General features: G+C 41.4%; 2 long non-coding RNA genes across 2 annotated transcripts in view; both read left to right on the top strand.

The window, feature by feature from the left end:
• LOC110981403 (uncharacterized) overlaps positions 1 to 14155 on the top strand; it is an 88307-nt gene that overhangs the window by 73321 nt on the left and 831 nt on the right. The window lies entirely within an intron of this gene.
• On the top strand, positions 3299 to 7116 carry LOC147797487 (uncharacterized). The gene is made up of 2 exons (XR_015427250.1): positions 3299 to 4803; positions 6124 to 7116. It is a non-coding gene; the product is annotated as an uncharacterized LOC147797487 (long non-coding RNA).

Genomic DNA, 14155 nt, shown 5'->3' on the forward strand with positions numbered 1-14155 from the left:
AAGAGTGCCATTTTCGGACCCAACTGCACCCAAATTACTCAGAATTTGATGCCCAGAGTCCGGGCGAGGGGTTCAGTGCCATATTTCTCCAATTCCTCAATTTCATGGCTCTCAGGACTCTCTACTATAGAATATTTTGAGTGTATAACTTTTATTAACGAGCTCGGCGGACATATTTATGGCCTAATTACCAGGGTTCACCCATGATCGACGCACCCGGAATATGTCTTCTGTTACATCCCGGCATTACCGTGCCGTCAGGGTTAATGCTGGGCTATCGTTGAAAAGCGAGGCGGCTTTTATGTGGCGGATATATTCCTTCATGGTACAATGCGATCACGCCTTTCGTGCAGGTATTGCTGTACGGTATTTAAAGGGTATTCCCCTTGTGCCTACCGTTAACGTTGCTGCCTTACAGCACTTTTCCCACCAGTTTCTGTTTCTTTTGTACTATTGTGATGCATTCATTTTACAATGCGATTACCCCCAAAGAATCTTTTTTCAAGGAGTATATTGGGTTCCCCACTCTATTGTTCAAGTAAAACTGAGATGCCGTTGAACCGCAGAAATGCTATGATTGTTCCTGGGGGCACTTACTGAAGAAGATGCACGGTATGGGGTGAACTGGCCGAATTTAAGCTCCATTGAAAAAAGTGTAAAATCAACCAAGTTTGGAGCCCCATGGCTGGCAACTGAAGTCCCTCAGGCCTCTCAAACTAAAAAAATGTGTTATTTGGTCCTTCAGATTTCTTTTGATTTTCTCTTTTTAGTAGGTTAACCAATGAATTTTTGAATTATCCGCCCAAAACAAACTAACCCCCCCAAAAAGTGAATGTTCCAAATCCTCTCAGCGGCCATTTTTCAAATGACATCCCTCACCTTGCGCGGACTCTTCTGACAAATTTTCAATCCCATTTTTGTCTGCTTTGCCCCCAGATGGGTGCCCCTGAATCTACAGAGATGATTCTAGGCCATACTGACACGATCCCACCATTTTCTTGGCCCAAACAGACCCCCCTTTTCGAAGGAATCTGTAGGGGTACTTTTTATGGGCCTCGGCCTGGCGGAGAATTTTCTTTGAATTGGGACACTGCTGCCGGAAGTACATCGAACCCTAACTCCAAAGGGTGTATGTAAAATCACACTGAAATTGGAGGATTTGGGACTGTACGTGTTGTAGCAGACCTTCCAGCATATTGTTTTAACAATTCAGATTCTTTGTATACAAGATTATGATCTTAAGCGTCGATTCTGGTAGGATCTTTCGTTAAGTGAAGGCGAATAGTCCGCCAACGTAAAGGCACATAATGGTGGCTGTGGAGAGAGGTAAACAGCGAGAAACTAATCAAAGAGTCGTGAGCAACTTTGCATCGGCCTATTCCCGTTGTTTCCCTGCAAAAGCGTACTTTCGAGTCATTGTGTCTCAGTTTTTCTCGTTCAGATTAGAAACCAGTTGATTGCAGTTTTTATATGATAGGCCTAAAGGTTAAGTTTCGAAAAGAAAATGGTGTGATTCCAACCACGAGTTTTATGGTCCAACCATAGTGAGCACTCCTACAAGGGATCTTCTCTTGTGTTTTTCCTGTAAGTGGGCGCTAAAACTATGGCTGGTCTTCAGTACAAATAGTTCGCAAAATGTTACAAATCCCAAGCAGCTACTAAGCTACTTTACCCTTTTTAAATTGATTGGGCAGCTGCGTAAATTTTGAACAAAAGTGAGGTAACGTCGAAAACCAACCAGAGAGTGTTTTTCCTGCAAACTAAAATACAACTGTTGACACAGACTTTTGCCGCGGGCTGATCGAGGATTACCCCTATTGCTATTATAACGACTGTAAAGTTCAGTTACAGTTTTTAGACAATAAAGACGACCTGAGCACCATCGAGCGGCTGGATAACTCCATTGGTCACATTAAATCAAATTGCGTACTAGCTTGTCGTAAGTGTAATTTAATGCGTAAGTGTGATCAGGTAGTTGAGTCAACTGACTGGTAAACTAATGTTAACTTGCTATGAACTAGCTACAGTTATCTGTTTATTTGCTTTACTTTACTTACCCTTTGTTATTACTGGGCTATGTCAGCCTGGTTATAATTAATTTTATTTTAGTTATAACAAATGATAACTGTGCTATAATACGTACAGCTAGTTGCTGAGCTAGTTATAGCAGCTAACTTAACTTACTACACAGTTGAGTACCTACGCCTAAAGCACACCTACAACAGATTTAAAGAGTACTTATTATTAAAATGGACGACATCAAAAGCATTCTCACCGAGCGAAGCGGAGCGAGCAGCGAATCAACCGAAGCGAACGTAGCGAGCGTCAAAGACAGACTCTGTTCGATAGTTGCGTCAGGTGAAAGTAAGAAGTATCTCGGCAAAGAATATTCGATCAAAGAAATTGAAGCTCTGTCACCCAAAGACCAAGAGAAGCTTTTCAATTTGTACGAAGTTAAATTTGGCAAAGACATCGTTAAAACTCTAGGTAACGCTATTTTGAGCCTCTACTCTCGCTTACTCGGTATAGCTACTCCGATCGATCTACTCGGGTTCAACGTCAACTTAACGTCTGAAGAAGCGCTGACCAAAGACCTAAACGACGACCCGATTATCAGTCAAACGATGGGACACCTACTCACTGAGGTTTGTTATAAGTACGGTGTGTACTTGTCACCACTTACAGCCGCGTTGATTACCACTAAGCATCTAGAATTCAACAAAAGCTCTGTTATATTAAAAGAGGATGTCAACAACAACAACAAACGAAGCGAACCCGACACCAGCGAACAACGAAGTGACGAGCGAAGCGAGTGTTACTCCGGTCAAGACGGTAACTAAAAATAAAGTAAACGTTAAAACTCCAAAGCGTGTAGAACAAGGTAAAAAATTAGCCGAGCATAACAAAAAGATGAAGCAGCAGCTCGCCAAGATGAGATTAGCGAGCGAAACGAGCGAAGAGAGCAACCAAAACTTCAGCTCAGAAAATAAAATTTATCAAACGGTTACAGAGAACAGACACTTGATATTTGGTGGATTGGCGATTGGAGCGCTTGCGGTCTATTTAATTTGGAAAAATAAGTCGACGGTTAAAGTAAAACGTGTGAGTCTCCGTTTTATTATATACGTTTTGAAAAATCTTGTTTGGTCAATCTATACGTCTTGTTTGGCGAGGTTTAATTTATCGAGGGCGTTTTCCCAGTGCTTATCCGAAACTTGAAATAGATCTTTCACTTTAGATTCAGTTTCCCCAGTTGTGTCTTGATAACACACCGCAATTAAAGCCTTCAACAGTTTACCTCTAGAGATCTTACCGATTAAAACTTGGTTTAACTTATATTCTATTTCACCCGCTTCGCCGTTTTTAAAACAAATGTTATATTTTGTAGGGTTTTTCTCGATTTTGGCGGCTTGGGTTTTTTCCAAACGTGATGCTTATAATATCGATCTCCCATATCTGCGGGGGTGTACGAAGAAACCCACCCAAAAATTAGGCCACAATGTTTACAAGCGTTTCTTTCATCTATTTCAACTATTTGGTGGTTACAAGCGAGTATGGGTTGACTTTGTTTTTGTGATCCCGCTATGTGTACTTCCTTTAGATTCAGCAAGTGACAAAGTTCCGCATCAGTCATTTTATATAAGGGTTTATTTATTTCAAATAAAAAAAAATTAACCCCGGTTATGCCGAGGAATAACCAAGGTTAAATTTTGATAATACTCGTTTTCACTCGCTTTCATTCCCCCCTAGCTTTTCTTTAGTCACTTTCACTCACTTTCATTCTCCCCTAACGCTTCCCAAAAGCAAGGTTTTTCTTTAACCGTGAGCATAGTCGCCGTGACTCGATATCTAACGCTCGCTCCGCAAGAAAGTGAACCGTGGGCACCAAAATAAATGTCTCGAAGAGAGATCAAAGAGACCGCGTGACATTTTTTATTTACAAAAAGAGCGCGATCGATTTCTTTAAACGACTTATCCACCAAAGAGGCATCATAGTCGATCTTAACATATATCCTACTTTTATCGGTAAAAGCCGGTTTAACTAAGCAATTGATCCTATCGGGTAGGTCGTCTAGTTTTTGAGACACTTTAAAAGAGTTACGCGTACTCGCGGGGAGATCTTCTAGCATCTTATGTGATAAGTTTTCAAAATAATTATGAACATCGTCATTTACACGTAATAGCAACGATTCAGTCTCGGGAGATATCTGATAACAAATTTGATCTTGACCAGTAGGTTCCTTAGTACCATATTTGTAAACTGGGTTGACTCCGTAACAAGGGTCTTCGAGTCTAATCAACAGTTGTTTGTTTTGCCCCTCGTGGTGATAAGCGATCTTAGAAAAACATTTTGTTGGTCTTAAAATGACTAAATATTTAGGATCAAAGGGGCCATAGGTAACTTTTGGGTTGCGGTTGCCAGCATTCAGGCGCTCGTAGTCATTTGAGACGATATATATTTGACTTGACATGGTTCTATTTATAATAAGGTTTCTAAAATCTTTCTCGTTTTTATTCAACATGTTCTTTTAAATACTATTATTTTTATATATAATAGCATTTATTTAAGGTGGTTGTAAACAAAGCGTGTTTTGCTTTTAAACAGAGCCAAGGTCACGAGTTCAGGTCAGGCAAGTCTCGACTTGTAACAAGGGGAAATCCCTTTTTGTTTGTGAGTGATTGCTGGTGCAGGTCGGTGCCAGTCACGAGTTGTTTACAGCCGGGGTCAAATGTTCAAGATCAGTGAAGTGGAAATCCCCTGCGCTAGTCACGAGTTGCTTACAGGAAAAGTGGCGTCAAAAGGTGAGTGGGAATCCCCGGTGCGTGTGGTGGGTGAAAGGGGGTGAAAAGGGCGTGTGGTCCAGAATTGGGTAATTCCTACTACTGTACCAGATAGACCATGAAGGGTGCACCACTACAAATAAATTCCCATAGACTGCAATGATATATCCCCACACCGTTTTGCAATAATTTTAAAAATACTCACAACTCTCACAGGTGTCCAGGCTGCACAAAAATACGATGATCGACATGTCCCCTTTCATTTTCCTTTCAATTTTCGGGGGGTTGACCAATGAATTTTTGAGAAATTTTCACCAGAAGCAGACCACCCCTAAAATGAAGAAAATGTCCCTGCCCAGAAAAGTTGCCATTTTGAAAAACCATCCCTCTGCAAAACGGCCAAAGAGTGCCATTTTCGGACCCAACTGCACCCAATTTACTCAGAATTTGATGCCCAGAGTCCGGGCCAGGGGTTCAGTGCCATATTTCTCCAATTCCTCAATTTCATGGCTCTCAGGACTCTCTACTATAGAATATTTTGAGTGTATAACTTTTATTAACGAGCTCGGCAGACATATTTAGGGCCTAATTACCAGGGTTCACCCATGATCGACGCACCCGGAATATGTCTTCTGTTACAGCCCGGCATTACCGTGCCGTCAGTGTTAATGCTGGGCTATCGTTGAAAAGCGAGGCGGCTTTTATGTGGCGGATATATTCCTTCATGGTACAATGCGATCACGCCTTTCGTGCAGGTATTGCTGTACGGTATTTAAAGGGTATTCCCCTTGTGCCTACCGTTAACGTTGCTGCCTTACAGCACTTTTCCCACCAGTTTCTGTTTCTTTTGTACTATTGTGATGCATTCATTTTACAATGCGATTACCCCCAAAGAATCTTTTTTCAAGGAGTATATTGGGTTCCCCACTCTATTGTTCAAGTAAAACTGAGTTGCCGTTGAACCGCAGAAATGCTATGATTGTTCCTGGGGGCACTTACTGAAGAAGATGCACGGTATGGGGTGAACTGGCCGAATTTAAGCTCCATTATAAAAAGTGTAAAATCAACCAAGTTTGGAGCCCCATGGCTGGCAACTGAAGTCCCTCAGGCCTCTCAAACTAAAAAAACGTGTTGTTTGGTCCTTCAGATTTCTTTTGATTTTCTATTTTTAGTAGGTTAACCAATGAATTTTTGAATTATCCGCCCAAAACAAACTCGCCCCCCCCCAAAAAAGTGAATGTTCCAAATCCTCTCAGCCGCCATTTTTCAAATGACATCCCTCACCTTGCGCGGACTCTTCTGACAAATTTTCAATCCCATTTTTGTCTGCTTTGCCCCCAGATGGGTGCCCCTGAATCTACAGAGATGATTCTAGGCCATACTGACACAATCCCACCATTTTCTTGGCCCAAACAGACCCCCCTTTTCGAAGAAATCTGTAGGGGTACTTTTTATGGGCCTCGGCCTGGCGGAGAATTTTCTTTGAATTGGGACACTGCTGCCGGAAGTACATCGAACCCTCACTCCAAAGGGTGTATGTAAAATCACACTGAAATTGGAGGATTTGGGACTGTACGTGTTGTAGCAGACCTTCCAGCATATTGTTTTAACAATTCAGATTCTTTGTATACAAGATTATGATCTTAAGCGTCGATTCTGGTAGGATCTTTCGTTAAGTGAAGGCGAATAGTCCGCCAACGTAAAGGCACATAATGGTGGCTGTGGAGAGAGGTAAACAGCGAGAAACTAATCAAAGAGTCGTGAGCAACTTTACATCGGCCTATTTCCGTTGTTTCCCTGCAAAAGCGTACTTTCGAGTCATTGTGTCTCAGTTTTTCTCGTTCAGATTAGAAACCAGTTGATTGCAGTTTTCATATGATAGGCCTAAAGGTTAAGTTTCGAAGAGAAAATGGTGTGATTCCAACCACGAGTTTTATGGTCCAACCATAGTGAGCACTCCTACAAGGGATCTTCTCTTGTGTTTTTCCTGTAAGTGGGCGCTAAAACTATGGCTGGTCTTCAGTACAAATAGTTCGCAAAATGTTACAAATCCCAAGCAGCTACTAAGCTACTTTACCCTTTTTAAATTGATTGGGCAGCTGCGTAAATTTTGAACAAAAGTGAGGTAACGTCGAAAACCAACCAGAGAGTGTTTTTCCTGCAAACTAAAATACAACTGTTGACACAGACTTTTGCCGCGGGCTGATCGAGGATTACCCCTATTGCTATTATAACGACTGTAAAGTTCAGTTACAGTTTTTAGACAATAAAGACGACCTGAGCACCATCGAGCGGCTGGATAACTCCATTGGTCACATTAAATCAAATTGCGTACTAGCTTGTCGTAAGTGTAATTTAATGCGTAAGTGTGATCAGGTAGTTGAGTCAACTGACTGGTAAACTAATGTTAACTTGCTATGAACTAGCTACAGTTATCTGTTTATTTGCTTTACTTTACTTACCCTTTGTTATAACTGGGCTATGTCAGCCTGGTTATAATTAATTTTATTTTAGTTATAACAAATGATAACTGTGCTATAATACGTACAGCTAGTTGCTCAGCTAGTTATAGCAGCTAACTTAACTTACTACACAGTTGAGTATCTACGCCTAAAGCACACCTACAACAACTTTAAAGAGTACTTATTATTAAAATGGACGACATCATAAGCATTCTCACCGAGCGAAGCGGAGCGAGCAGCGAATCAACCGAAGCGAGCGTAGCGAGCGTCAAAGACAGACTCTGTTCGATAGTTGCGTCAGATGAAAGTAAGAAGTATCTCGGCAAAGAATATTCGATCAAAGAAATTGAAGCTCTGTCACCCAAAGACCAAGAGAAGCTTTTCAATTTGTACGAAGTTAAATTTGGCAAAGAGATCGTTAAAACTCTAGGTAACGCTATTTTGAGCCTCTACTCTCGCTTACTCGGTATAGCTACTCCGATCGATCTACTTGGGTTCAACGTCAACTTAACGTCTGAAGAAGCGCTGACCAAAGACCTAAACGACGACCCGATTATCAGTCAAACGATGGGACACCTACTCACTGAGGTTTGTTATAAGTACGGTGTGTACTTGTCACCTCTTACAGCCGCGTTGATTACCACTAAGCATCTAGAATTCAACAAAAGCTCTGTTATATTAAAAGAGGATGTCAACAACAACAACAACAAACGAAGCGAACCCGACACCAGCGAACAACGAAGTGACGAGCGAAGCGAGTGTTACTCCGGTCAAGACGGTAACTAAAAATAAAGTAAACGTTAAAACTCCAAAGCGTGTAGAACAAGGTAAAAAATTAGCCGAGCATAACAAAAAGATGAAGCAGCAGCTCGCCAAGATGAGATTAGCGAGCGAAACGAGCGAAGAGAGCAACCAAAACTTCAGCTCAGAAAATAAAATTTATCAAACGGTTACAGAGAACAGACACTTGATATTTGGTGGATTGGCGATTGGAGCGCTTGCGGTCTATTTAATTTGGAAAAATAAGTCGACGGTTAAAGTAAAACGTGTGAGTCTCCGTTTTATTATATACGTTTTGAAAAATCTTGTTTGGTCAATCTATACGTCTTGTTTGGCTAGGTTTAATTTATCGAGGGCCTTTTCCCAGTGCTTATCCGAAACTTGAAATAGATCTTTCACTTTAGATTCAGTTTCCCCAGTTGTGTCTTGATAACACACCGCAATTAAAGCCTTCAACGGTTTACCTCTAGAGATCTTACCGATTAAAACTTGGTTTAACTTATATTCTATTTCACCCGCTTCCCCGTTTTTAAAACAAATGTTATATTTTGTAGGGTTTTTCTCGATTTTGGCGGCTTGGGTTTTTTCCAAACGTGATGCTTATAATATCGATCTCCCATATCTGCGGGGGTGTACGAAGAAACCCACCCAAAAATTAGGCCACAATGTTTACAAGCGTTTCTTTCATCTATTTCAACTATTTGGTGGTTACAAGCGAGTATGGGTTGACTTTGTTTTTGTGATCCCGCTATGTGTACTTCCTTTAGATTCAGCAAGTGACAAAGTTCCGCATCAGTCATTTTATATAAGGGTTTATTTATTTCAAATAAAAAAAAATTAACCCCGGTTATTCCGAGGAATAACCAAGGTTAAATTTTGATAATACTCGTTTTCACTCGCTTTCATTCCCCCCTAGCTTTTCTTTAATCACTTTCACTCACTTTCATTCTCCCCGAACGCTTCCCCAAAGCAAGGTTTTTCTTTAACCGTGAGCATAGTCGCCGTGACTCGATATCTAACGCTCGCTCCGCAAGAAAGTGAACCGTGGGCACCAAAATAAATGTCTCGAAGAGAGATCAAAGAGACCGCGTGACATTTTTTATTTACAAAAAGAGCGCGATCGATTTCTTTAAACGACTTATCCACCAAAGAGGCATCATAGTCGATCTTAACATATATCCTACTTTTATCGGTAAAAGCCGGTTTAACTAAGCAATTGATCCTATCGGGTAGGTCGTCTAGTTTTTGAGACACTTTAAAAGAGTTACGCGTACTCGCGGGGAGATCTTCTAGCATCTTATGTGATAAGTTTTCAAAATAATTATGAACTTCGTCATTTACACGTAATAGCAACGATTCAGTCTCGGGAGATATCTGATAACAAATTTGATCTTGACCAGTAGGTTCCTTGGTACCATATTTGTAAACTGGGTTGACTCCGTAACAAGGGTCTTCGAGTCTAATCAACAGTTGTTTGTTTTGCCCCTCGTGGTGATAAGCGATCTTAGAAAAACATTTTGTTGGTCTTAAAATGACTAAATATTTAGGATCAAAGGGGCCATAGGTAACTTTTGGGTTGCGGTTGCCAGCATTCAGGCGCTCGTAGTCATTTGAGACGATATATATTTGACTTGACATGGTTCTATTTATAATAAGGTTTCTAAAATCTTTCTCGTTTTTATTCAACATGTTCTTTTAAATACTATTATTTTTATATATAATAGCATTTATTTAAGGTGGTTGTAAACAAAGCGCGTTTTGCTTTTAAACAGAGCCAAGGTCACGAGTTCAGGTCAGGCAAGTCTCGACTTGTAACAAGGGGAAATCCCTTTTTGTTTGTGAGTGATTGCTGGTGCAGGTCGGTGCCAGTCACGAGTTGTTTACAGCCGGGGTCAAATGTTCAAGATCAGTGAAGTGGAAATCCCCTGCGCTAGTCACGAGTTGCTTACAGGAAAAGTGGCGTCAAAAGGTGAGTGGGAATCCCCGGTGCGTGTGGTGGGTGAAAGGGGGTGAAAAGGGCGTGTGGTCCAGAATTGGGTAATTCCTACTACTGTACCAGATAGACCATGAAGGGTGCACCACTACAAATAAATTCCCATAGACTGCAATGATATATCCCCACACCGTTTTGCAATAATTTTAAAAATACTCACAACTCTCACAGGTGTCCAGGCTGCACAAAAATACGATGATCGACATGTCCCCTTTCATTTTCCTTTCAATTTTCGGGGGGTTGACCAATGAATTTTTGAGAAATTTTCACCAGAAGCAGACCACCCCTAAAATGAAGAAAATGTCCCTGCCCAGAAAAGTTGCCATTTTGAAAAACCATCCCTCTGCAAAACGGCCAAAGAGTGCCATTTTCGGACCCAACTGCACCCAATTTACTCAGAATTTGATGCCCAGAGTCCGGGCCAGGGGTTCAGTGCCATATTTCTCCAATTCCTCAATTTCATGGCTCTCAGGACTCTCTACTATAGAATATTTTGAGTGTATAACTTTTATTAACGAGCTCGGCAGACATATTTAGGGCCTAATTACCAGGGTTCACCCATGATCGACGCACCCGGAATATGTCTTCTGTTACAGCCCGGCATTACCGTGCCGTCAGTGTTAATGCTGGGCTATCGTTGAAAAGCGAGGCGGCTTTTATGTGGCGGATATATTCCTTCATGGTACAATGCGATCACGCCTTTCGTGCAGGTATTGCTGTACGGTATTTAAAGGGTATTCCCCTTGTGCCTACCGTTAACGTTGCTGCCTTACAGCACTTTTCCCACCAGTTTCTGTTTCTTTTGTACTATTGTGATGCATTCATTTTACAATGCGATTACCCCCAAAGAATCTTTTTTCAAGGAGTATATTGGGTTCCCCACTCTATTGTTCAAGTAAAACTGAGTTGCCGTTGAACCGCAGAAATGCTATGATTGTTCCTGGGGGCACTTACTGAAGAAGATGCACGGTATGGGGTGAACTGGCCGAATTTAAGCTCCATTATAAAAAGTGTAAAATCAACCAAGTTTGGAGCCCCATGGCTGGCAACTGAAGTCCCTCAGGCCTCTCAAACTAAAAAAACGTGTTGTTTGGTCCTTCAGATTTCTTTTGATTTTCTCTTTTTAGTAGGTTAACCAATGAATTTTTGAATTATCCGCCCAAAACAAACTCGCCCCCCCCAAAAAAGTGAATGTTCCAAATCCTCTCAGCCGCCATTTTTCAAATGACATCCCTCACCTTGCGCGGACTCTTCTGACAAATTTTCAATCCCATTTTTGTCTGCTTTGCCCCCAGATGGGTGCCCCTGAATCTACAGAGATGATTCTAGGCCATACTGACACAATCCCACCATTTTCTTGGCCCAAACAGACCCCCCTTTTCGAAGGAATCTGTAGGGGTACTTTTTATGGGCCTCGGCCTGGCGGAGAATTTTCTTTGAATTGGGACACTGCTGCCGGAAGTACATCGAACCCTAACTCCAAAGGGTGTATGTAAAATCACACTGAAATTGGAGGATTTGGGACTGTACGTGTTGTAGCAGACCTTCCAGCATATTGTTTTAACAATTCAGATTCTTTGTATACAAGATTATGATCTGAAGCGTCGATTCTGGTAGGATCTTTCGTAAAGTGAAGGCGAATAGTCCGCCAACGTAAAGGCACATAATGGTGGCTGTGGAGAGAGGTAAACAGCGGGAAACTAATCAAAGAGTCGAGAGCAACTTTGCATCGGCCTATTCCCGTTGTTTCCCTGCAAAAGCGTACTTTCGAGTCATTGTGTCTCAGTTTTTCTCGTTCAGATTAGAAACCAGTTGATTGCAGTTTTCATATGATAGGCCTAAAGGTTAAGTTTCGAAAAGAAAATGGTGTGATTCCAACCACGAGTTTTATGGTCCAACCACAGTGAGCACTCCTACAAGGGATCTTCTCTTGTTTTTTTCCTGTAAGTGGGCGCTAAAACTATGGCTGGTCTTCAGTACAAATAGTTCGCAAAATGTTACAAATCCCAAGCAGCTACTAAGCTACTTTACCCTTTTTAAATTGATTGGGCAGCTGCGTAAATTTTGAACAAAAGTGAGGTAACGTCGAAAACCAACCAGAGAGTGTTTTTTCTGCAAACTAAAATACAACTGTTGACACAGACTTTTGCCGCGGGCTGATCGAGGATTACCCCTATTGCTATTATAACGACTGTAAAGTTCTGCAAACTAAAATACAACTGTTATGCCCCTATGCTCACATTTAAGTCATCGGTCACCCTGTCACCGTGCCTATCAAACTCATTTATAATTTGCTGGAAATGAACCCAGAGAGATGAATGAACTCTGCTGTGGTTGTAAGTTCACAGCAAATCACTTATTATATTATCACTTACTTATTATACCCGCAGCACTCACTTGTGGGTATTCAGAATTAACTGGCATAGTTTTATTTAGCTGTATTGCCAGCACAGGGGTTGCCTTACTTTGTACGGGGTGTTGGGTTAGAGTTACGTGAAGGAAGTGACAATTTCATAGACTGGATTTTATGGTTGTAGGCTAGGAATTCTGGGATTTAATGGATACGACTAGGATAAAGAATCCAGACATCATTATGGATAGGATATATGATATGGATTAGCGTCAGGGATTGAGTTAAAAGGGTTCAGGATTTGGCATAATGGGATATTGGGTTGATTAGTTTAAGGAATCAATGGACATGTCTGAATACGGGCGTTTCATAATAGTGCACCACCAATGCGCGTTTGGAAAGGGTCGACAGTTTTCACGCACTTTGATTGGTCAACGCCGCGTGGCCAACTCTTAGAGGCGCACTATTGTGAATCGCCCGTATTGCTCCATTTCGGACAATAACGCGTTCTTTATGAAATAATATTTTGAAATATCATTAAAATATGACGTACACAACCATCCCCGTAAAATGCACGATCGTTGAGGTAAGGAATTTCGAGATTTTCATTTTCGAAATCCCAACAGTTGGAGTGGTAGTCGGAATTTCATGTAACCTTTCAGTTACGTTCACACAACGACTGTTAGCTCGTCACTATGAAGTCTTTGTTGCACCGTCGATGGGCTGAAACTGTCTAATTTTGTTTTATTATATGATCACAGTTTTGCAAGCGGGAAATGGAAACTTGCCTACCGTTGGGGGCGTCCGTCGCCTGACCTTGTTGGAGCTCATTAATAAATGTTCATTCCTCACCCCAACCTTACTTATCAATAAAATATTCGATCTTTTAACCAATCAATAATTATTTATTCTTTAACCTAACCACAATCGTCTCTATCGATAAATCCCCAAATCTTCACCCCAATCCTAAACCCGACCCAACTCTATAAACTGCTGGATTCCTTCAATCCTGTCAAATAAATACCCATATAATCGTATGGATGAAATTCTCGCTTCCTTAACTTAATAACAACCCTGTCCAACTTTCTTTCCTTTTCTTCAACCTAACTCACGTAATAATTACGTGTATTTGGTTCCAAATTCCTTACCTAACCCTACACACCGTGTAGGAAACAAGCGCATACCTCCTGAAGTTTTGAGTCAGGGAAGGTGAAACGTAAGGAATGTGATGGTTAGCCCCCCCCCTTCAAGTCCCTCGTACTCTTTGTAGTAAAAAAAATGAGCAGTTCCGAAGAGGTCAGACTTCCACCTTCAAATTGCTGTTTTCTGTGACCAGGGACCTTGTCAATGTTGACCGGTTCGATCAACAAATTTTCTATCATTCAATTCGATCATGGAAAGAATTGCATAATTTATTTCAAGCAGTCACTTCTTGGAGCTGAAACTCCAAGAATCTATCCCCAGTTCTCTTTGCAGTATAAATTTCTGGGGCATTTCCGATGGGGCTTGGTTTCTCAAAAGTTATTCCCTCTCCATCAAGATTTGTCAGTTTGCTTTGCCTCTGTCCGTAAGAGGCCCGTGACTAGACAGACAAGACACCCTAAATTGATAAAGGCAGGCGACTTTAATATGATTTTGTCCTGCGCAGCTTTCACAGAAAGGAAACGGAGCAACAGAAATCGTGGACTTGTTTTCGGCAATGGTACATTACTAATTAACGACCAACCCACCCACCCACCCACCCACCCACCAACCAACAAACAAACAAAAACCCGGCACAACTGAGCA

This window comes from Acanthaster planci, linkage group LG11 (assembly GCF_054643075.1).
Source record: "Acanthaster planci isolate LZ-2023a linkage group LG11, COTS_SCS, whole genome shotgun sequence".
Classification (NCBI taxonomy): domain Eukaryota; kingdom Metazoa; phylum Echinodermata; class Asteroidea; order Valvatida; family Acanthasteridae; genus Acanthaster; species Acanthaster planci.